Source organism: Sander vitreus, chromosome 8, assembly GCF_031162955.1.
Source record: "Sander vitreus isolate 19-12246 chromosome 8, sanVit1, whole genome shotgun sequence".
In the NCBI taxonomy this organism is placed as follows: domain Eukaryota; kingdom Metazoa; phylum Chordata; class Actinopteri; order Perciformes; family Percidae; genus Sander; species Sander vitreus.
Genome location: NC_135862.1, coordinates 19,097,324 through 19,121,403, shown reverse-complemented (window position 1 = coordinate 19,121,403; position 24,080 = coordinate 19,097,324). Strand labels below are relative to the sequence as shown.

Sequence of the window (24,080 nt, the reverse complement as noted above, 5' to 3'; positions counted from 1 at the left end):
AAACCAATAGGTACAAAAGGAGACAAAGAATGTGTATGAAATATGCAGCCTTTGGCCTTGGGATTGCATCAGCAGCATTTCAACCTGCAGTGTTGACAAGGTGACAAAGACTACACATCTACACAAGCTAGAACTACTGAAAAAAAAACAGATGGCAAAGCAAAAGCAAGGAGAAACACCTTGAAGCACCTGCATCACAGCACATGCTTGCATTTCCCTTTTTTCAGAGGCAAAATTATTTGCTTTTCAGTGAGTCCAAAAACTGACGATCTGATCTTTTGCTCTGATGTGAAATCCATATTGTGCTCAATGAGTCAAGAGCACACAAAAAACCAAAGGCTGAGTAAAAATAATTTCTGTTCACTCCTTTAACACACATATTAATATTGACAAATATTCAGGGCACCCTGGTAGCTCACCTGGTTGAGCGTGCGCCCCATGTACTAAAGGCTCAGTCCTTACTGCAGCGTCCCAGGTTCTATTCCGACCCGCGGCCCTTTGCTGCATGTCATCCCCCTCTCTCTCCCCCCTTTCCTGTCTTCAGCTGTCCTGTCCAATAAAGGCCAAAAAAAAGCCAAAAAAATAATCTGTAAAACAAATTACTGACAGATTTTCTTATAAAAATACATAACTGTGATAGAAGTGAAACAAGCCGCAGACAGCTGGCGTGGTGGGAGTGTCAGTGACGTTGATGTGTGCTAAACCAGTGGTGAAGGAGACAGCGCTGAAGGGTTTAATCAGCCCGTCTACTGCAAACTGATGCGTACACACTAACAAACACACACACACACACACACACACACACACACACACACACACGTTTCTGCAGGTGCTGAGATAAAAATGCAGAGGCAGGGAGACATGATGAAATATAGGAAAGAAAGAAGGTATGCCAAAGGCAGGAGCAGACCAGAAGTGAAGGCCAGTGAAGGCTTTGGCTCATTAGTTGCAATGTGTGCGGACTGAAATATATATATATATATACACACAGATATACACACACACACACATACACACAAACTATATAAAAATAGCCTATAACCATTTTTTTTTACAATTAACACTTGAAATGATAAAGGCACTTGCAGATTACAAAGTACTACATAACGTAAGTCATACCATTGGGGTTTCATTTTTACCTCTGTTTCTTAATAAAATAAACCAAAACACTGTAAAAATGTGTGTGTTTGTGTGTGTGTGTGTGTGTGTGTGTGTGTGTGTGTGTGTGTGTGTGTGTGTGTGTGTGTATGTGTGTGTTAATCTGCAAATGTTTGTGTTTGTACGCCTGCAAGAGTGAAATTTTGTGTTTGTTTGGCATACGAGTACATCACTGAAACATGAATCCCCTGTGTGAGTGTGTATTAGTGTGCATGTTTGTGTGTGCGCTCTGTAAATTCTCAAATAACAGCCAGGTAAATGACCGGGACATTTTTTACCACAGGATGGGTAAAAGACATTGAGGGGACAGGGGGAAAAGTTTTTTTTTTTTATTAGAAAATAGAAAAACAGGCCTATATCAATCAATCAAACTTTATTTATATAGCACTTTACAGCAACCAGCAGGTATCCAAAGTGCTTAACATCAGAAACCAAGAGTAAAAACACATATCATACAATAGAAAGAAAGAACATAGAAAACTGTAAAATCTGAAATAGTTACAAAGAAACAGAAGAATGAAATTGTCACGCCACTGCTACATATTAAAAGCCAGACTAAACAGATACGTTTTAAGTTTGGACCTAAAAAGAGCTACATCTGTAATAGTGCAAATATCAGGGGGTAACTTGTTCCAGAGTCTCAGGGCAGCAACTGCAAAAGCCTGATCACCCCACCGTTTATATATCTAGACCTTGGCACTTCGAAAACTCGCTGATTTGAATAACGCAATGACCGTATATATGTTTCAAATAAAGGTAAAAACAGACGGTGACCCTAATGTTACAGAAATGATTAGTGCTTGGCCTTCTCTTTTGCCCCAAAAGTCTTTGCAGTTTCTACTGGTGAAGTGGAGGAAGACCACACAGTCCTCCATCCCTCTCAAGACTCACCACCCTCCCTCACCCTATGCCTCTTTTCCCATACTGCCTTCTCTTTCCACCTATCTTTCCCTCCCTTCTTTTACCGGACTCCATGCTCTCTGGTGCAGGTGACAGCACAGGGACAATGGGATGATATCACTGGTTCAGCTCCTAGCAGCTTGTCTGCATGCTGCACAATAACAGACTGTTGCAGCTCGAGTCTGGCACATTGTGAAGTTTGTGGGAGAGAGAGCGAGAGAGACAGAGGGTAAGAGAAGGAGGGAGAGAAATGGAAAAACACACTGTACTGCACAACTGAGGCTGAAGGGAGGGGAAGGGAGGGACTCAGTTTTTTCTGTAGCATCAGTGTGTGTGTGTGTGTGTGTGTGTGTGTGTGTGTGTGTGTGTGTGTGTGTGTGTGTGTGTGTGTGTGTGTGTGTGTGTGTGTGTGTGTACACACTGGTGGTCATGTGTGTATGCAAACAACACTGAGCCTGTGTTCCTGTAGCTAAAACTGTGTGGACAGGACTGCAGATTGTGCTACCTTTTAATTACAGCACTGCTCCTTCCTCTGACAATGTCTCACACACATACATAAACACACACACACACACACACACACACACACACAGCAAACAGCACACGGCGCACCTGCCTTGAGGCAGATTGGATTTACACTGCATCAATAATTTACCCTCACATATATCCCCAAACACACACACACACACACACACACACACACACACACACGACGCAGGTTGTCTTTCAGTACCCGATAGCATTTAGAGGAGGCAGTTGTCACAAACACACGATACTGAGAGAAGCAGGGAATAACTGTGGTTAGAGGCTAACACATGTCCCACTGACTGATCCTGCATCATTACAGCATAAATTACCTCAGATATTAAGCCAATTATGAGCTGTGTAAACACAGACAGTGAAGAGACTTTTTTTGGAATCAAGCTGTCCTATTCTTAGAAACACCTGAAATAAAAACAACATCCCTGGGCTTCCTATTCTCCAGATCCGTCACTACACTTCAGCTGAGACAGGCTGAGTAGCAGACACCCTGCTGGAGAGAGGCTTTCATCTCCTCCACTATGTTGTGCATTAGGCAGAATTTCAGCTGCCCTTGTTTTTTTTAAGTGCAGGATGTAAATGAGCTTCTGTTACTGTTGTTAAGGTTTGTTGTTTTTTCCACAGTCAGCCAATACCTATCTCATATCTCGTTATATCTCAACTGTGTGCTTAGATGTGGCCAGGTGTCGTACCTGAAGCATCTGTCCTGAATTTAGATGGAGTTTCGATATGTTCTCTTTGACTATTAGGAATACTAACAACTATTTAATTATCTGTCAATTTTATCAAAATTTTTTAACACGATTTCTCAGGGCCTAAGCTGAAGTTTTCAAATAGCTTATTTTGTTCAGCTAACAGTCCAACACCCAAATATATCAATTTACATTAGTATAAAAGTAAAAGCAGCAAATTCTGAAATGTTTGCTCAAATTCTGAAATGACTAACCATTTACCTAAATAATTGCCTATTAACTTTCAGCTGATCAACTAATTAATTATTCAACTAAAGGTTTCGGCATTAGTATTTATTCAAGGTAAAAAGAATCACTCGGTGATAGTCTGAAGAAGTGAGCACTTTGATAACAACAATGGTTTTGGCGAGGTATTTTTACTAATGAAAGGTCAACATTTGTATGTTAAGAGAAACTGTGTTTCCTGAGATTAAATAAGTCTGCCAATGACTTGAGGGTGAAACCACAACTGCGTCCATTTTGGATGATAAAATATAAATATGATACAGAGAATTAGGTTGTTGTTTGTTGCCATCTCAATGGTATGGAAAATGAGTTTCATTTTCTTTCAATTGTTATTTTTACTGGGAACTATGCAGTTTTATCGTAACAGGATAAAAAACAGGAACACATTTTTTAAATGTGGGCGATGCATTAAGGTATCCTGAGGAATTTTTTAACCTCTAGTAGTGCAATTTTATAAGTGTAGCCCCGTTTTGTTTATAAAACCTGCAAAACATTATTCTCCTTGTTACCTCCGCCGAGGTGGTTATTATTTCGGCCTGATTTTCATGAAACATAGTCGAAGGTTGTAGCATGGGCCAAGGAAGAATCCAGTACATGTTGGAGTGGATCCGAATCACGGGACAGATACACAAATTACTTTTCTAACACTGCAAGATAGGGGCGTTTGTGCTGCGTCAATGTGGTGTTGGAATAATCTGAATAATTAGTTCATGCCTTGGCGAAGGTCTGCCCTCTCAGAGTGCCCTTCTAGTTTTCTTCTGTTATTTGGCGCACAATTTATTTGACATTTTGAAAAATAAACAAGTTACCTGAAATAACCTAGATATCTTGTTATATCTTGGACGTTTGATATACAACAATGCCTTGTAATTCCATATGGGATGGGAATGTTTGGCATGACACAGAGATAAAACTAACTATAAGAATAAAAAAGTAATTGTGATTTCACTGAACACTTAATGGATTATAATGCTCTCCTTTAAATGTGATCCACTAACTTTGGCATTTAAAGTGGAAAAGCTCATGTATTGATCAAATGACCCATTAGCACTTTATTGGAAACACTTAGAGTGGATTCCTTTAAAGTGTTTTGAGAAAATGGATCCCCTGCACTACAGGCAATGGGTTAATGCACTTACTGTGGATACATGGATTCCATTAGGCTGAGGTCTATGTGAAAATGATCAGTAATGCAAACATAAACAAGAATGGCTGACCTTGGAGAGTACAATCTAAATACTCTTACACAAATAGCGGTGCATTGTTGTTCCAAGTTGATTCTTAAGAGGGAAGTTTGAAGATTTTCTTGAGTCAAGTAATTTATTCACTTGTGTGTCAAGCACAGGAGGGGGCAGGAATTTTGAGGAGTGTGTAACAATTGGGCTTTTCTTTCCTCAAATCTGCATAATTATTGAGGTTAATTCAGCATAGAGCTTGTGCATCATTGTCTTTGAATGTGGCTGCCATTGCTTAAATGAATAAATTAGTAACAAAACAAAGCTGACAGGCAAGCTCTGCCTGAATGCACTATGTCAGAGAAACTGGCTCCAAAGATAAGAAGCTGCAAGAAAATGCCTTCACTTGATTTGCTGGAGACAACAGCCTTGTCATTTAAAGGCATTTGGGTCTGAGTTTTCTCAAGTGATATGATTTCTCTGCTATCTGTGCTGCATGCTCTATTCACAACAACAAATTAATTTTACACATCTTCCGCTATGTGTATTAGTCTCAGTGGTCTGTGTTCTCTCTGCTTCATTCTTGATAAGCAAAACTAACATTGCTGCAGTTGTGACAAGACACCTTGTACTCTTCAGGGAAATTATACAGTAAAATGGGACAGATGCTCACTGCTGAAATAACTGAGATGACAGCATACACATCTGCATGATAAGAAAAGTGATGAACTGTTTTTTGGGTGAATAGATCAACATTTTGTAATTCATAAATTGGCTGGCAGGGATTTTTGTGAGCTAAACATTTTTGACAGTATGCTTTAAAATGTTTTTCCTCTTATTATCCACAATAAATGTCTTTTATGGACAGATTGGATGGTAAAATAGTGTATTGGTATGCAGGAAACTGCTCTCAAAGACACTGTGTAGCATACAGAAAGGAATGGGATGTATTGCAACAGAGTGCTCAATGCAAATTGCTTCCTAAAACGGAAGTGCTCTTTAAAAGAAATAAGGAAATGTTAAGCTATAACCAAAGCTATTACAATTAATCCTGCGGGGAATATAAATGTTTGTACCAATTTTCATGGCAATTTATCCAATAGTCGAGATATTTCACCCAAAACCAAAAATGTGAGCCTCATGATGGCGCTAGATGAAAAGTGAGAGGATCACCAGATCAGACCATGAATGTCTGTACAAACCTTTATGCCAATCCATCCAATATATGTTGAGATGGTTTAGTCTGGACCAAAGTGGTAGACCAAGCAACCAATCAACTGACATTCATTGCCGCTCTGTTGCTACTTTGGCTAAAAAAAGTGCAATACATATTATATTTACTGAAAAAAGCACTGTTTTCTCAGTGAGTTCAGCTGCACATTCATCCAACTGCTGTGCTATCAACCCACCTCACAGGAAGAAATCTAATTATACAATTGGTTTATACACCCACAGTTACTTCCTTATTTCCCATAGTCACATCCTTCTTCTGCAGTGGGACTAGAGTTGGGTTAATGTACTTAAATGTGTCCCAGTCTGGGCTTTTATGTGTGTGGTGCTGCTCTTATTTCATCAGGCTATTGACATTATAGATGTGTGTCCTTGACATGACTGATGGCCAGTTGAGGACTGGGGACCTCGGAGAGCTCTTGTCAGGGAGGATAAACCCTCTGAGAGGTGATGGGGGGCAAGGGGACCTTAGCTTCAGGAGCAGGTCTGAGTGCTGCCTGTCTCCAGTAGGCCCTTCAAGGGCCTGAAATCACGTCTAGGGTGGGGAACAGTCTGGCTATGAAGAGTGACTGACCAACCAGCCTGTCTGGTCTGGTACCTCTGGCCTTTCAAGGTCCCTCTATGCTTGAGTGCACAATTAGTGACTAAGAGCCTTGCTGACAGACTACCAGTAAGTCAAACGGCAATGCTGGTCAAACACTGTTTTAGTTTTTTTTTTTTTTTTTTTTAAGGGCTGGGGGGGACTTCATCATACAAGGCCTGAGGGCAGACAACTCGGAACAAGGGCAGCCTCTTCAACTCACCAACAACAAACAGCAAGACAAGACAAGACAGACACTAGTCACACAAAGGAGGCTAATCATCTAACTGCAGGGTTTTTCAGTTCCGTCGGTTAAGCCTCTGTAATCAAACTGTTTTCACTTCACTTCTTAGTTCTTGATTTGTTGACTTTCAGTGAAAGAGGTCTTAAAAGATCAGTATCCTTATCCAGAGGACACCTGCCGCAGCTGTATCAAGCTTCAGAACTCAGGTCAGGGATGAGAAGTCCACTACAATTATTTTTATAGGACTAAATTATTTGGACGATAATCTTTTTTTTTTAGGTGGACAAACAATTCCTGCCTTTTTATCTAAGCTCATTTGAGGTCACAGTAATCTCTGTATATTAGTAAATATTAAAAGTCTCGGCTTTGGAAGAATAGCCTGGATCAGCACTTTATACCACATTTCCTCTCTCTATGCAGTGATCACAATGCCAGTTAAAGCTGCATGCTCCTTTTCCTTCCAATGTGTACTCATTATAGAGTGGCAAGTCAAAAAGCCCCACACAGTGGTAGGCATCCTGATCCCGGTGTGCCTTTCACATGGTAAACAGTTTCAGATGGGCCCAGTATTGTGCTGCTATAATACAGCATCTGCTTTATGGCATGGAAAAAATGCATTGTCACCAAGCGGCAGTGAAAGAACCATTGAAGGACAGCCAGGGCTTCTTCCCAATGCTGAGTCTGTGACCGTGACCCAGGCTGGTGGGTGGTGGTCAAATGACCTGCATACTACTCTGACACTGAGGTTGTGAAGACGACAGCCAGAAAATGAAATACAGGTGCAAGTGTCAAGTGACGGAGGAACTTTATAGTTAGACCAAGTTTGAGAACAGAAGCCTGTGCTGCAAAAACTAGTCAATATACCGCATAACTTCAGTGGAGCTAAAAAGTCTCCAATGAGGCTTTGTATCTGGTCTCAATGCAGTAGCATAATGGGCCAGAATGCTGCAGTGAGCACTGGAGCTTGGCCAGGTGGGAATAAGACACTATGCAGACAGAGACAGAGAGACAGAAGATGCCCCTTATTCCTTAACTCTCCATTAAACATTTAGAGCTGCACTCGGCACAGCTGAGAGCTGCTACTGTGTGAGTCTATGTGTGAAAACATCTCAGCATCACACAAGTGTTCATTTATGCCACAACTACCAACACTATCATAACTCATCCAGCACAATGCACTATTCTGTGTGATGTTTTGCTGCATTTGTTTTTTTTGTCTTTCTATAATAAAGCTTAGATCTGAGAATGAGATGCAGTGAAGGCATCAGAGGAGAAACTGCATAGTACCATGACAAAAACTATTTAAATTAGCTCATGGGGATTAAGAAGATGTTATCTTGTGTTATATTTAATCCTCACACTTCCATATCTGTAGCCAGAATGGTTAGGCTAATCATAGTGATCTATGGTTACATCTGAGCAAATATCCCACTTACAATTATTTGTTATTATCAGTTCAGTGATACAGCCAAGACAAAGACTGAATAAAGCCTTAACTTGATAACAGACCAAAATTAAACTTGACTGCTGTCGGGTTTGAGTGCTCTCTGTAGCAGCTGATCACACTCAGCCAAATCCAACAGAGTGATACGTCATCAGATACGTCTTCCCTCAAGTAGATCATGTCATGTCAATTCCAGAAAGTAAACTTTTATTCATCATTGTCCCTGTCACTTTAAAATTTACAATTATCAACATCACTGTAAACATGTAAGTGTTAGCCAAAAGGCTCATTTTCAGCTGTTGTTCCTTGTGGAAAATGCTGAATTAGCCATTAAAATAACAATAAAGCAAGCAACACGTAAAATCATAACAGGATAAAGCAGACAAAACATGAAGCAGCTAAACAGAGCATAAACAATGAAAGAAATATTACAGAACTAAAACATCTTAAGATGACAATCGACGCATTATCACATAACATGACAGTAGTATAAATGATAAGCGACACATTCTGACAGACGCCAAGCAAACAGACAAGGCATGCATGCTGCAACTAGGTATGGTGGTATGTTTGGTAGATTTTAAAGCAAGTTGTACGATTCTATGCAAAATAATGGTAGGAATGTGAAATGCCTTGATTTGTCAGGTATTTTACTCACTGAATTAACCAAAAACAAGACATTGAATTATGTTATCCACTACCATCTTGAATGAACCTTTAAGCTCAATTATATCAAATGATTTTCCAGAAAATGTACTATATCACAAAGCACTGATATAAAATGACATATGTCCAAATCGTCCATTCATATTTCCCATATTAAATGTCCATCCAACAACAACAAATTTCTAGTCTAATTTAAGAAGCCAATTCTGGCCATTGTAAAATAAAATAAAAACTAACACTCAAACACAGTTTTCCTGCCTTATTACCATATCAAGTACATGCCTCAGATTCTGCTAATTTTAGCATTACAAAACACAGATATGTTGAGGTTGCTCCAGTTTGAATTCCCAGAGGCCCAGTGGTGAATGAAGGAGGTTAGGCATGCAGTTGTCCAATGTTATGTAAAAGAGTCACTTTTATACCATTTTGCCATGTCTGATGTGGAAAAAGAAGTGCCTTGTCAATCAAACTGAAGTGGAGCTGTCCCGGGATAAAAATGGATGGTTTCACAAGACATTATGGATAAAAATGGACCTCCATCATAGCGGTGCATTAGATCCGTAGTAGGTTTTATTCAAACCTCCTCTTTTCATTCTTTAAACCAGCCATTTGGAAGTAATTAATTCAACAGGGCTGTCAAGGGTGCAGCCCTGCGACTGCACCCACTCGAAATTCATATCCATATATTCATATCAAGTCCCATTTTGATTAAATCACAGCTTAGATAAACAGAGCAGGTGAAACAAATTCAGGGACTTCTATTTTGAGGACAAAATAGTACATTCAGCTCTCACTCTGGCTGCATTTTGATGCAAGACTGAAAAAAACAACTGACAAACAATTAAAGACACAAAGAGGTGAAAAGCAACTTTTTTAACTTTTGTGGTGTTATTGTCCAAGTAAAGTCATTGATATAGTGGTAATAGAAAACCAGAACCCTTATTCACATGGGTACAGGTCAGTGATACCTTGGAGACATGTGAAAGGACACATGGGGAGAGGACATATCCTCAGGCCTCCAGCAGGTGCATTGTTTCCAGGATCAAAAGAAAGGAGCCATATTTCAGACTTGGCTGCATCCTGGTGAGAGGGAGAGCACATCCTGGTCACTGGCTCTTCCCTCGTCCCTCTTACCCCATCCAGACCCCCTCACCCTCCTCACCTCTTCCTCCCTTCATTCCTACCTCCTTTAGGCAAACACCTAATCAATAGTGGCCTCCTGTTGTGAGTCTCCTCACAAATGGACTCTTTTCACGGACTGTTAAAAAGCAATGACCACAGTAAACATGTACTTTCACTCAACGGACACTAAAACAAAAGAGTGAGTGAAGGGCAAACCCTAAAATTCAGAGCGTACATCAAACCCACATCCTAAAGTTGGGACAAAAGGAAAGCAACTTAGCGGGGAGGGCGGGTTAAATGCTCTCTTTAATCTGTCTGTCGTTTCCACCCCTACAGACACACTTCTAATTTGACTTCAAAGTGTGGGGGATTGTGAGCTATACGGCTGAAACTCTGCATGGAATCAGTTTTTCTATCACTATCTCCCAAAAACATGCTTATGTTACTGTAGCTATATGCACTACTATGTCCTGCTGTGGTGTTGCACATTAACACGGACTCCACTTTCTCAAACTGTGATGTTTGATTTGAACTTTATTTACCAAATATGTTTCACTGCTTCCAGGATGATGTGACTGACATACTACTGAGCCTGTGGTGACGACAGCCATCCCTGCAGTTGGGTTGGTAGGTTTGCAATGATTTCATCATCAAACCACCCCCCCCCCAATCAGCCCTAGCTTCAGATTATGGGAGTCTAGTTATCACTCTCTCCCAGGGTTGGGTTTTGGGTGCAGGGCCAGGGTAATCCTGAGGAGTTTGACTTGGGAAGCCTGAGGCTTAATTAGATTTTTTTCACTGCCGATGACCGTGGAGAATCCAATCAGTCCGACCTCCGTGTAGTTCCCCTATTCGGGTCTGATTAGGCACAACCTGAACAACGCCTACGTATAAAGGCAATGTTGGAAACAGGACAATCTATAAATTCATAAATATGCATGGTTATAATGCATGCTAGCAGTTTGCTGAAGGCTTTACCCTGGGATAAGACAGTGTAAACAAATAAGATCCCAGTACTGTAATAACATAACGTGGAACCAGATGATTGTATGTAATATGGACATTTTTGGGGTAACAACATCAGATAGTTTTGTCTCAAATTCCCAAATGAGTGAGTGACACTGAGTCATATGGTTAAATGTTTGTTTTTTTAAACCAAGTGAAAGGAAAGAAAGAAGGAAGGAAGGAAAATATGGTAACGCTTCCTTTTGTTGTGACCTGTTAATGCAGTACTTGAAGCTGTTGTCGTAATGTCGTGTTTACGGAGTGGAGATTTAAGCATCGCTGAATTAAAACGGGTGTCAAAACACAAACTAGTTCTTAGAGGTTAGCGCTTACTAAATATGTACAGTACACCCTGCAACTGCCAGGTGTAGCTGCTACGTAGCTAAATGACAAAGCTAACGTCAGCTTGTTAATACATTATCTGTTTGAAGAGTAAAATAGATATAGGATATAGTCGACACATTTGACTTAATTATTAGTTAGCATAATCGGATGTCCCACTCATTCTGAAACGCATGAATACTAGACTAACTGTGAAACACATTTATCTACACATGGACATATAAATAAAACAATGTCATACTCAAAACTGCAGTTTTTGGAAGATATGCTTCAGATTTGGATGCTACCCTGACTTCATGACTTCTAAAGGTCAGTGATAGATTTACAAGTAGCTGTGTTGAAAATGCAGATATGAAATATATTCTAAAAGTGATATACAGAAGGAAGAGGGTCAGAAAGGATAGGAAATACTACATAACAGAGAGAGTCAGAGAAGGCAGTGGTAGAGATCAGTATAATCTGCTCTCAGGGCACTGCTACTTTATTCAAATCACATGGCTAGAAACTAAGATTATAAAATAGGTTTTAATAATTCCATAAGCATTGTGAATATCAGGATCTCAAAGGCTGGCTTTGGAAATAAAACTACAATTTTAATCATTATCATTCAATCGAGGGGAACTGAGATTTTTACTGAGATAGCAGTTTTGACAATTAAGTAAAAGCCTTAGATGTGCACTTACGTTTAGCTCAGATATCTGCCAAAATGCATATAACCCAAGAGTGAGTACACCAGCACATTGCAGCCCCTCAGTACATTAACAATTTCAACTATTATTCCACACCAACCACATTTCATGAAAGCAGCACTGAACATCTAAAGAGTGCCCCTTGACTCTAAGCTGGGCCTTCTACATACCCTGAAATGTCAACTACAATCAAGATACTGACTTCAGAACCAAGAGCTATATGAATTCCACCTCAGTGACATATCACAAATGACCAGCGAGTGAGTGTCCTATTTTTCTCTCACAGGATCTGTGGAGGCGTGCTCTCTCTGTCACGCAGTTACCCCTTTGAGTAACATGTCCACCATGGCTCTGCTCATACAGAGATGTGGTCATTGTGACTTGAGCCCTGAGAGGCCCAAAACCAGCCAACCTTGAATACCCGAGCATTAGGTCTGACTCAGACCAGAGTCTTTTCAACCTCTGCCAGAACAATACCAACTAAAACCAATATAAGGAATGCCATTCATCGACAAAATCCAAATATACAATGGTGTAATTGTGTGATAGAATATACAGGAAATGGAGCACATGGAAAAGACAATTTCTGCTTCTGAAACTTCTAGCTTTTTAATGTCATTTCTGCTTTGAGAGACTTCAGGCTCTTAACACCACGGGGCTTTGGCTAAACCATGGCACACCGACAAAGACTCATTGATATTTCCACATAGACAGAGAGACAAACACAGTGATGAAAAAGCCCAGTGTTGGCCCAGACAGCTCTCAGCCACACTAGACGTTTGATTGGGTTATCAGGGCAGCCAGCCTCAGAGGAGATCCTGATAAATGAAGTTGCCATTTGTCCTTTCTCCCCTCCTTACAGCCGGGGTCAGCTAGCCCACAGCAAGGAATTATCTCAGTGACAATTACATTCTTCCAGCTCCTAAAGAAGCCCAGCACTGAGAAACCAGCAAAGGACTGACCGCAAGGAGATTATACTGATTGCTATTCCATTGCCCGCAATTGATCCTAAATTGCTTTGGTCCTGAGAACAGTCAACTCCATGGTGGATGTCTTCCGTTTTTTGTTAATAAATCAAATTCACAGGCAATTTTCTTCGAAAAAATTATGTCTGATATTACGGGAATCCTAAAAAATGCTTATATCTGTTTGGTGATCTGTGTTGTTACAAGAAAAAGAACATACATTCAACATGGCACACATACAGTATACAGTAATACATCAGTTAGGGCTATTTTTACTGTAGGTCTGTTTGATAATATATTATCTCCTAGCCTAACATTTCTATGGCTACATCATGTAATGATTATTTTTAGTGGTGTAACGGACCAACACTCACGATTTGGAATGCATGTGAATCACGGATTAATTGAAAAGTTTCCCCATAATAATAGTGTGAAATAAATGTTTACTGTCGCTGTCACTTAAAGTAGGCTGATAAAACTATATGGAGGGTTGCCGTGAAAAGATACAGACAACGCAATTTTCTGTTCATGTGAACGGGGCATGTTAAAATCAGTTGATAGAGACAGTCATGACTACTGGAGGAGCGGAAGAACTTGAAAAGCTGTGATGCCGGCTACAGAGCTCCATCGTATCAGCAGTAGTTGGTAAGGTAAGGCAAGGCAGCTTTATTTGTTTAGCACATTTCAGCAACAGGCAATTCAAAGTGTTTTAACAGATAAAATACAAGAATAAAAGTTACAGTGCAGTTGAGTAAGTTGGTAGTTGAGTTACCCGAAAATAGGGGGCTTTAAGTCGGGTACAGGGCACCAGGAGCTGCCGGTCGTTTCAGTGGACATTACGGTTAAGTTTAGGCGACAAAAAGTGAGTGATATGCGGCGACAACAGTTAAGTTTAGGCACCAAAACGACTAGTTAAGTTTAGGAAAAAGATGGTGGTTTGGATTAAAACACTCCCAATGAACACGCATTTCCGGGGTGAAAGTCCTTTGTTTTCCCCAGGAAAGGGTACTCCGCTCCCAGGCTTGAACGCGCTGTTCTATGACAGTTCTTTAAGTAATAAATGGAAATCATTTTTTTTTTGAAATATTGTCCCCCATTTTATGTGCTGATCCGAAAATTGATCCGAACCGCCAGTTTTGTAAACCATTGCACCCCTAATTATTTTCATCATCAATTCATCTGTTGATTTTTTTAACCAATTTGTTTAGTCTACAAGCAGTCAGAAATGATTACAAAATGTATATCCAGAGTCCAAGATGATTGATGATCTTTGTCTGACCAACAGTCAAAACGCCGAAAACATTCAATTTACATTTATATAAAACAACAAATCCTCACATTTAAGAAGCTGGAACAAGCAAATGTTTGATCAGCCTGGAAAAGGAGAATGCTGCCTGGGAAAGTCTCCTGGCAAACATGGCTGATGCTCATTGTTGTATCGATACTAACTATTGGCCCGCCTGGACCTCTTTCCACGTGATCTCTGGACAGCTCCCCTGATTGGTGTAAAGGAAGGTTCGACAAGTGGCACCACATTTTATGATTCTAATTAGAGATGCACCGATTTTCTAGGCCAATTCCGATTTCCGATTTTCTTTGAGTTAGGCCAGCCGATACCGATTTTAGCCGATTCCGATTTCATTTTTTCTAACCACTTTACAGCACACACAAATATTTAATTTCTATCTTTTCTTTAATAGAACATTTTGCACAGAACATAGAACATTTTTTGAACAGATAATGGATCACTATAAAATAGAACTATATAAATTACTCCTGGTGTGGGAAATTCACACACATCTAAAGTGCAATGTTAGAACCATTTCCTTCTTTTCACATCCAATATCCAACTAAAAAAATGTGATTTTGGTTTTTGGTGTCGTCCCTCCACGCCCTACTTTTTCCTTGCAGGTGTTGCATACTGCAAACTTGTTATCTTCTGCACACACGCTGAAGAATTTCCAAACAGCTGACATGTTGCAGGTTAATTCACGAGGTTCCCTACATGTGCGAGAATAGCGCGGACACAGCGGAAAAGTTGAGAGAAAGGAAAAAGAGACTGTGCTGTGCGTCCGTGTGTGCGTGCGTCCTTGAAAACTGTAACACGTATAACTTATGTTGTCAGTTAATTGTAGCATTGACCGGCATGAAATCGGCATATGTCAGACTAACCTGCTGGTCGCCGGTCATGGCCGAGCATGTGAAAACCGGCCAATTCCAGTCACCGGCCGGTCTATCGGTGCATCTCTAATTCTAATGGTTTTCTGACCTCAATCTTTCCTAATCATTTCGAAGCCTGGACAAAGATTATCTGGGTATAGATTATGTTTTTTGAACAACTAGTGGCACCAGGACAATAATAAAAATCAACAACAAAGCAATCCCAAGCCAGCATTGTATTTTCTGCTTTTGATATCTCAAAGGAAATGCCCATTTATGTTCTGCTGAATGAGGAATGTCATATCTACACTTGGAACTGTTTACCATCCCATTCCTTTGTCTTCCTCAGGAGAATTTATTTTCCCAGGATTCATGTGGCTGTGTTTGGGGGGTTTAAGAGATGAAAAAGAGGGAAAGAAAAGCCCATTGGTCTCAGCACCACAGAAACAGCATCTAGAGCCAAGCTGTCATCCCACTTGGATTAAGGGCCCTTCAGTGGTGGCTGCTGAGCTGCTAACATGGTGTCTTACCCTCGGCCAGGGTGTGGGAGGGGGTAGAGTGTGGAGCAGAGGGTAAGGGCATTAGAAGGCCTGGCCTAAATAAGACCTCGAGGTCAGCGAGCCTCCTGAACCATGGAAAAGCCACTTTGTGTTTCCATGTCAACTTTATTCATGAGCTGACAGTTAAGTGTCCCCTTCTTTCCTGTTGATTCAATCAATGTTGCATCATGTGCTGGGGCGACAAAGATAATCTACGCCTTCGCTCCGCTTATCTGCAGACCCCACTTCTACAAGTTTATAGGATGTAACGTGCAACAACAGCCTGGTGAGCGTGTGGAGGATGTGGGGGATTTCTTGGCCGGGCCCACTCTTTAAATATCCAAAGTTATAAACAGAATAAGAGCTGTGGTGATGTATTTGCTTAGCCATTAAACAACACAAGTGGGCTCCATCACTGTGCCAACAGAGAGTGGGATGTGCGGCTGAGTTACTCTTAAGCTCTATGCAAATAGTAGGAAGATGGAGGCTTGAGAACAGACTACAAAGCATTCAAGTGTGCACTCTTCCTGAATTCTGTCATTTTGGCGAGCCTACACCCTGCCAGTGGAGCAATGCCCACCTCCTGTTGTTTTCAGGACAGCAACGGGAAGCAGTGGTCCTTGTTATGTGATGCCACTGGCCCACCAACTACCTCTCCAACATCTGCTGCCCATCCAAAGTTGGCCATAGCTTCAACTGGGCCCGAAGCTGTCGATAGAAAGGACTGCCTCTCTGGTCCTCTTCAGCAGTAACAACTATATGTTCAAACAGAGGCTCCAACACCCGAGTTTCTATTGTGGATCTCTTCAGGCATAACCCCGCATCACCCCCCTATACTGCAAGAAAGAGGCGAGGACAGCCGCCCCGCCAGTACAGACAGAGAAAACAGACCCCTTTTGTTCCCCCGTCCCCTTCTCAGCATCGACTGAAGTACATGATTCACCCCTCCTCCCTCCTGCAACCCTGAAAGCTTAAAAAACACTCCCACTTTTCCTTTCCCTCCCTCCACTTGTTCTAGTGGGTGGCAAGACAGCATATCATCTCAGGAGCATTCAGAAAATATACTTTGAACGCACATATCAAGTCTCATCTTCATTTGTTTACATCAAGTTCCTAAAGTCAACACTGACTGGGAGTCGGATCTGGTGGTACGTGCAGCTAGTTAACCTGTCAGGAGCTCTACTGGGGGCAGAGAGGGAACATAAAAACCACAACATTACGTTCCATTACCCCAACCTCCCATTTCAAAAGGAGGCTCTGTTGCTGTCACTCCCTGGCAGTTGGTTTGGACAGAAAAGAACATCTCTAAATGCTTTGTTCTCACTAAGGGGTGTAATAACCTGACACAGGCGATAATAGTGTTGCTGGGCAACCTTGAGTGATTGGGCTCAATGACTGTCATGGTGTAAAGCTCTGGTGTAATGATTCCGTCACAGTGGGCCGTCCAGGGACATCCGCACTGACCGCTACCCATCCACCATCTGTCCACATTACCTGCTGCCCAAAAGATACGACCTAATGTAACAGTTCAGCTCCCCAATTTATAAAGACTGTATCTGTGATTAATACAGCTTGAGATTAGGGCTGCAACTAACATTTCTTATTACTGATTATTGTGTTGATTATTTATTTGAAGAGCCCAAGTTGGCATATTCAAGTTTCTTGTTTTGTCCAAAACTCAAAAGATATTCTGTTTAATAAAATACAAAAATTAACAACTATTCACATTTGAAAAGCTAGAAACAGAGAATCTTTTTAATCCATTAATCAACTAATTGTTTCAGCTCTACTTGAGATATAATGCACCTTAAGATACCAAATAATTTCACCATAAGGCTGCAATTTAGCACTATTTTCATTCGTTTTTTTATTGATTATGTTTTTGATGAATCAGTCTATAAAATGCCAGAAATAAATAATGCCAATGACAAGTTCCCAGAACCCAAGGTGACGTCTTCAAACTACAGGATGGTCAATTTATATGATATGATATTGATACAAAACAGGAAAAAGAAGCAAATCCCCATATTTAAGAAGGTGGAACTAGAGATGTTTTCTCAACGACTATTCGATTGATGCTGTTGATTAATTTTCTGTTTCAATTTACCCACTAATCATTTAAGCAATAACTCAGTATAATACATGGGAGCTGAGTTGTTGCAGGACTAAAGATAAAACAGAAAATAGCAAAGTATCTCCACATCTTTTAATCTAATTACTCTGAAAACCTTGCTACATATGAGCAACACATAAATCATCTAAAATCCACTTTCCTTAGTCATCTGTCACCATCCACTCCAAATACAGGTCTAGTATGCAAACATCAACAGTTGCAGCTGTGTGGAGTGGATTCACAGGAACGTGTCAATCCCCATTAGAGACTGCTGCCTAACTGAGTGTGAAAGTCTAATTGCACTCACCAGCTTGCAACCATACAGGCCCCACACACAGAGAGGTGTGTGTGTGTGTGTGTGTGTGTGTGTGTGTGTGTGTGTGTGTGTGTGTGTGTGTGTGTGCGTGTGTGTGTGTGTGTGCGTGCGTGATGAACATGTATATGTCCTTCTTTGCATGTACTCATCTGCCCCTGCGTACATTTGTCCAAAGTGTTCAAGCAGCCGTGAAACTGGGGTGGGGGGACAGCATTCCCACTGTGGTCTTCTAATGAGGCAGTCATCAGTCCCAAAATGAGACGAACATGCTAGTGACAAGAATGTCCAGGCGATGTCAGTGTGCTGTGCTGCTGTGTATGACTGGCCCACTGGGAAGAAACACCCACACTGCAGTGACACTAATGGATAGGCATGGGCCTCCATCAGTCCCCAGAGATTTAGCCTCATCACAGCTGAGCAGCACAGCTCTTCTATTCACAACGGCTGGATCATCTCCGCTCAGGGCGAGCACACACGTGTCTCTAGAACACAGTCAATCATTCAGTCAATCAGCTGGAGTGACCTATGATCGTGTCTTATTTAACTATGTCTGTGCCACTCAACAAAAGAGAAATTATCACAGCCCTTTTTAAAAGGATAATTACAGTTTTCTTTAACTTAGGCATACATTTTGGTAATAACTGCTACCAGTAGTGATAGCACTGCACTGAGATCTAAGAACATGGCAACAGCAGTGTTGTAGTCAAGACTACCATAGTCTACAGTATATCCTTGACGTTCTACTTCCGGGATTGCTCCGTTGCTGCAGATTTCACTCATTTAGGCCGAATATCGGTTGCCTAGGGCTTCCTTTGTGTTGGCATTTTAAACTCTGGTCGAATAATGAGGACTATGGTTAACCTTTTCTCAGATCTCTGCAGGGTAAATCCAGACAGCTAGCTAGACTATCTGTCCAATCTGAGTTTTCTGTTGCACGACTAAAACAACTTTTAAAACGTACACAACAACAAGTTCAACAAGTTCCTTCCCAAGAGGTTCCCAACAGCCTATTTTGCAGCGGCACCACAGCTTTTCTCTGGTGCTTAGCACCGCCCAAGACGATTGTGATTGGTTTAAAGAAATGCCAATAAACCAGAGCATGTTTTCCTCCCATCCCCAAATGCTATGTGGAGTCATAGACAGTAAAAGAATGGACAAAGCAATGCCGTAGACTTCCACGGAGACCAGTGAAGTCAATTAGAAGCACTTTTCCGGTGAGGGCTGAGCGTTGCTGCGCAGTCTCAAACTGAGCTTGACGACGTGGATGTGACGTGAGCAACCTGTCTGAAAGTTGTAAGTCTTCTGGTAGCTGTGCCAAGAGACAAATAAAATCTATTATTATTATTATTATTATTATTATTATTATTATTATTATTATAAACCGAGACCAAGTCATTACCAAGACCAAAGTGTATCAAGACACAGACAAGACCAAGACTTTGAGGGGTTGATACCGAGTAAAGACCAAGACCAGACCAGTGCTAAAAAGAAGCCAGACAGGGCAGGAAACAGAAGTAGTTGAGCATACAGGTTGTAAACTAACCACAAGGTTAGACAAACCTTTATGTAAGAGAAAACAAAGGCGAACTGTAAAGCTATTAATCAAACTGTCTGTTGTAAACATCCATCACAGTTAACAGCACAATACACTGGTTGAACTTTGACTTACTGTACTTATTGTAGTTGTACACAGTTTTCCTGTGCAGTAAAGGATTATAACCAATATCTCAGTTGGGCTCACTTGCAGTTTTACCTCTAAAAAAAGCTAATCATCCAAAAGTCTGATTGTTTGATCCAGGGCTGAAACTAATGATAATGTTTCCATTATTAATCTGTTGACTATTTTTTCAATTTATCAATCCTTTTGTCTATGAAATGTCAGGAAATAGTGAAAAATGGCTGACACAATTTCCCACAGCTCAAGCTGATGTCTTCAAATTGCTTGATTTATTCGACCTTCAGTCTAACAACTAAAAATATGCAGTTTACAATCAGAAAGTAGAAGAAGAACATCAAATTGTTACATTTGAGAAGTTGGAACCAGAGAATTGTTGGCATTTTTGCTTGAAAAATGACTAAAATGATTACTTGATTATCGAAATAGTTGCCGATTAATTTTCTGTCGACTAATCAACTGATTGATGGAACAAATCAATTCAGCTCTAGTCTGTTCGCTCATTTCTTGCCCTGATGTCTTTTGGTGAGTACAAGTCATAGAAATGATGATCAAAACTACAAGAGTAAGCCCCAAGTTGTAATTATCCAGTACTATCCTTTAAAATGTCTTTCAAAGCCTTACAATAGAGGACTTTCAGTTTCTTCCTTGTCTACTGTACTGCTGTCTACTGACTTTAACTGCCTCATACTCTGACTTTATATCTGAATACACGAAACAGACATTTCTACAACAACTGAAGTGCGTCCTTGGTGAAATGAATCACCAAGTGAAAGCCTCTCAGGTTCCGATCAGTTCCTGAAAGAAATTATGTCATCATCATCATCATCACCACCACAAGTGACACAGAACAAGTCTTTCTATTTATGAGACACTTTGTCCCGGCCTGAGGTTGGCGGACTTCATAATGCCACAGACAGCCGCTTACAGAAGGAGCGTTGATCACTTCTTGCGAAATAGTCTGCGTGTTTCTGCGGCCCACAGAGTGAAATTAGTGGCATTTTCCCTTCAACACCCAAGCTTTTCCCATAGCCCCCGCAACAGAGCTGCCCGCCACTGGTTTTAGGTCAGTAGTGTGACTGACTGGTGCTCTCACAATAACTCCGGCCAACGTGTGTCCCGATAATCCCTTAGTTATGCAAATCTCCATGCCTAGTGCCGTTTGTGCTGAGGGTGAAAGTAAAGATGGCAGCACAATGTAGGTCAATATCTTGTCCCGATTTCTTCAAATTGGTCAAATGTGCCTGAAATGTTCTGTCAGTAGAGCTCCACAAGCTGTAGAGTAGTGGCTCTCATCCTGACTTACCATGGTCAAGATGTGACTGAAGAGACCACCAAAAGGCACACACACAATGGGGGATATGCATACGTAAAGTGGTGTATTACATTTTGCCGCCTGTTTGTGAATTAATGCAAACGAGACATAAGGCAGAGATAGGGGGATATTGTTATCTTCTTAGACAGATTAACAATAGTCTGCCTGCAGTGAATACACATTACTAGAAAGTGTGTCAGCCCTTTCAGAAAGAAAGTAAGAACAAGAGCGTTACACAATAAAGCAGGGGTCATTAGCATTGCATTAATATGGCTATCTGAGCAAGCAGCGAAAGTGTGCAGCTGAGGCATGTGTGTTTGGATGTGTCACAGTGAGTGTGTGTGTCTGGGGATGAGCAGAGGAAAGGGGGGTGGGTGTTGTTGCATGATGGTGAGTTCCCCCTTGACTGAACCTTTGACCAAGGGGAGACAGAGGGAGGGGGAGAAGGAGGAGGGGGAGGGGGGAGTAAGCAGAGGTTTTGGGTGGGAATTAGGTTTTTTTCCAGTAAAGCAATTGTTTGGCTTGTATAATAAATGGCATGGGATGTAAGTGGTGAATCTCCGGGGGCTATCATAACCAGACTGAGTCTGATGAAGGGAAATTAGACTAAACAAACTGACTGGTCAGTCAAAACAAAATAGAGTTGTGATGTGAATATGAATATGAAGGGAATTAAAAATGTGGGGAGCAAATCAGCGTAGGATATGAGGGATTTTGTGTAAGACAGCTATTTCACCAACACAGGACAACAAACAACTGTCAAATACAACAGATCTATCTATCTATATTTACTTACAACGTGCCAATTGAGAATTATGAAGCAAAGGACAGATCATATAAGGTTCAGAAGACAAGTGACAATGATTTCTCTCAGCATCTTAAAGCAGTGACATTTGACAGTTGCGCTCCGGAATATGCACATATGCACCTGCTCTCTCTGATGACTACAAGCTTGTAGGCTAACACGTAAAATGTGTCATGAAAATTATTTTTGAGGGACTGAGCTTTGAAAACAACCCCCGTGTCTTTGCGCTGATGAGGGAAAGCTGTAGAGAGGACAGTGCTCTCATTGGCAGCCTTAAAACATCCAACTCAATGTGCTGCTTCTCTGCCTACAAACTCCTGACAGTGAACTGTAAGCTACACGACACGTGTTTATATATGAATGGTATAATTTACCTCACCTTATCTCCTCTCTCTGCGGTGCGAAACACGAAGCCTGTTCTGTAGCTTCAGTCCCCTGCGACAGAGCGATACCGTCTGCTGTGTTTATTTATGTGGAGTCCCGTTCAGCGCCGAGCCTCTTTGCACTTGTCTCCTCTGCCTCAGTCACTGGTCCTCTCCTCTCCCACCAGTTCCCAACACACACACACACACACACACACACACACACACACACACACACACACACACACACACACACACACACACACACACACACACACACACACACACACACACACACACACACACACAGGCGGGGGCGCGCAGCAGCACTCCGGGGCGTACGCACGCCCATTGCGCGCACTGCAGCGCCGCTGCCGATGTATGGTGGCCTCAAGGCACTGAACCCTTCTAGCAAATTGTTGTATCCTAGCCTAGTACTTTAGCCCCCTACAGGCTCAAAACCACAGATGGACAACAGCTGGACGAGTTTTAGGATAAAACAAGCCAAAAGTTGTCTCTTAATGCTTAGCAATGTCATTTTCTGTTATTAAACAGCAGGGATCTGCTTTTTCATTTAGCTGCAGCATAATTATTATTATTATACAAGCAGGAATAATGTTCAACACTGAAATAATCCCTCTTAAAAATCATAATCTTGTACATTTTCATTAATCTGGCCTGCAAAATGAGAAAGAGGAAATAAAAACAAAACTCAAATAAAACAAATCCACTGCCATTAGTCCAATATGAGTACTTTCATTAGAGTGAACTTCATTCCAGCCGTTCTTGACCTTAATTGGTTAGAGCCATTTGCATGTCCTGATACACTCCACCAGTTTGCCCTGAGAGCAGGATTGCACTAGTAATCATACAGTGGCCTGTGGGATCAACCAAGACTCTGCTGGATGAACTCATGTGCCTTTAAAAGCAACATCTCCTCTTAGTTCAATCTGCTGCCAGCCAGCCAGCCATGCTCTCTTCTCTCAGTGCATGTTACACACATGCATTATCTCAGGCTTAGCAGTGGTAGCCATCTGCAGCCATAGAATCAAACACTGAGAGCAAGTGACACAGTTATTACTGTGATAAGCCTGGTTTGGCAAGAAGACAAGGTTTCTGGTTTGAGTTGGCATCCAGAGGCTGGTTGAGTGAGATTAGCTGAAATTAAGGTTTAGAGATATATAATCATTTGGAAATAAGACAAAATGCAGTTCATCATAAGGAGCCTAAAGAAATTATCTTTTTAAAGGGTAAAATCCCCACCCAATATTCATTTCTATTCACATCTTCTTTATTTAATTGTGAAGTGTTTTTCTGAGACATTTCAGCTTTGTTTAACAGTACATCTGAAAATGTGACTGAAAACTGAAAAAGAAAGAGGTTGACATGCAGTCACGGTCATTTGCTGGTCCTAATTCCCCAGTGTCGATGGAACTCTTACCCACATCTGTCAGTAGTGCCACACTGGAAAGTATTGTAATTGTCCTCGCCTCTCATTTTAGACCGCCTCTAGATATGTCTGGATACCACTTGAATCTCATTAAAATATTCTCTTAATTTCCCTCATGCATATTACCCATAAAATACTCTGAGGGATTTCCACAAGTTCAAGGATACAGCACCATGGAGACAAAGAACAGCACTTGCAAAGTTGCAAAGTGAATCTTGTCGGGTCTTTGTGTTGAAATGGAAAAACCCACCAGAGAAGACGTTGTGTCCATACCTTACTGGTGTCTCCAATTATTGTGCCTATTACTA

At 41.2% G+C, this 24,080-nt stretch overlaps 1 protein-coding gene across 2 annotated transcripts in view; it reads right to left on the bottom strand.

Annotated features, from left to right (window-relative positions):
• Positions 1–22,629, bottom strand: part of LOC144522356 (neuronal cell adhesion molecule-like) — a 76,363-nt gene extending 53,734 nt beyond the window's left edge. For both annotated transcript variants that reach the window (XM_078257363.1, XM_078257364.1), the window contains exon 1: positions 22,340–22,629. The gene's annotated coding sequence lies outside the window, so the exon portion shown is untranslated. The remainder of the gene's footprint in view (positions 1–22,339) is intronic.
• Between the last annotated feature and the right edge of the window lie 1,451 nt (positions 22,630–24,080).